Source organism: Amblyomma mixtum, chromosome 2, assembly GCF_055824585.1.
Source record: "Amblyomma mixtum isolate Tamu chromosome 2, ASM5582458v1, whole genome shotgun sequence".
Taxonomy (NCBI): domain Eukaryota; kingdom Metazoa; phylum Arthropoda; class Arachnida; order Ixodida; family Ixodidae; genus Amblyomma; species Amblyomma mixtum.
The window spans coordinates 194,647,355-194,648,858 of record NC_143013.1 but is presented as its reverse complement, the minus strand read 5'-3'; the positions used below and the strand labels follow the sequence as shown (position 1 = coordinate 194,648,858).

At 50.3% G+C, this 1,504-nt stretch overlaps 1 non-coding gene across 1 annotated transcript; it reads right to left on the bottom strand.

The window, feature by feature from the left end:
* Window positions 1–1,025: 1,025 nt before the first annotated feature.
* Window positions 1,026–1,098, bottom strand: TRNAL-UAA (transfer RNA leucine (anticodon UAA)). The gene has a single exon. It is a non-coding gene; the product is annotated as a tRNA-Leu (tRNA).
* Window positions 1,099–1,504: the final 406 nt, after the last annotated feature.

The window sequence follows — 1,504 nt, the reverse complement described above, 5'->3', positions numbered from 1 at the left end:
GTTTAGAAGTAGTGGGAGGCCCAGAATCACTGGCCTTGGCGTAGTGGACACCTCCGGACTTCTGTTCTGGAGACTTCGCGCCCTCGCCACTCTTCTCTGCTCCTTTCGAAGATTCTTCAACTTCGGCTTCATCCATCAGCAGGTCGTTGACGTCTAAATCCCTTGTTGCTTACTGCGTGACAGAGACATACGTCTTCTCGCACTGCTCTTCTCCGTGGCCATATCGGTGGCATAGTGCACAGCGTGGCACGCGGCAGCCACGTCGAATGTGGCCGGTATTGCGACAGCGCAAGCATAGCGGGGCCCTGCCGAGCACAACAGCAAGCGCCAGTTCACCTGCAACACGGACCTGATGTGGCAAGTCGTCCACTGCCACGCCCGTCTCCAAATTCGCTGTCACGTCCTTCTTCAAGGCCACCAAGCGTGTCGAGGACGCTTTGTCTTGGGCACCTTGAGCACGCCAACGTTCCCGGGAGACGCCCGTCACTCTGCCATACGGCAAAAGCGCCGCCCGTATGTCACCATCGAGTACGTCACGAAGCATCCAGTGAAGCTTGATACGCAATGCTTGGTTGTTAGGATTTATCACAAAGTACCGCCGTTCCTTCATAATGACATCCATTAGAGCCAAATGCTTATGCACGCCGTCTCTGTTTTTGAAGGTTACAGCCCATACATGACTCATATGGTACGCCCCCAGGGCGATAACTTCAGACAGTAGGTCTAGGCTAGCAAGTGTATCACGGAAGTCTTCCACACAATATGGCCTTTCACGCACATCGTCATGCAAAAAAAAGGGTGTTGAAAACAACTCGCCCTGTATGTAGCTGAGGCAAAATCACTTGATAATGCCGGTCATCACAGCCCGAAATCCTGTTACCGCCGAAGCCGCTCAGCCCATGACACACGTCCGTTCGCCTCGGCATACGGAAATGGAATCCTAAGCTAGCCGGGCGACAGAAAGGGCGCAATGAAAAGTCGCAATTGTGCGTTCATTTGCTTGTGCGATAGAAAAAAAAAACAGCAGCCCAACGTGGGCCTCGAACCCACGACCCTGAGATTTTAAGTCTCGTGCTTTACCGACTGAGCTAGCCGCGCTTTTTTTTCTTTATTACCTGGCTGACAACAACAGTACAGAACATAAAGAAAACAACGATAAAAGTGACGCCAGTCCTTCTGCTGACACTTGTGGTGTAAAATTGTTTCATCGCATCCAACTTCTCAAGTACATTAAGACAACCTGGCGGATAAGATTGGGCTCTGTGTATCTCTCTGGTGTACGTCAACGTCTCAATGAAATTTTCTAGGCCTGGACGTGTATTGACGTCTGCGTGCCGTACCTGCATTCTCGTCTTCCATAAACTATAGAGGGAAATGAGCATTCTAATATCTTACGGTAGTTCTTTGTTGACTACAGGTAGAAATCGTATGCCAGAGGGATCTATTGGGACTTCCTTTTATACCGTTCTCTGTAGAACATCCGAATGAAATATTGGGTCCCAAC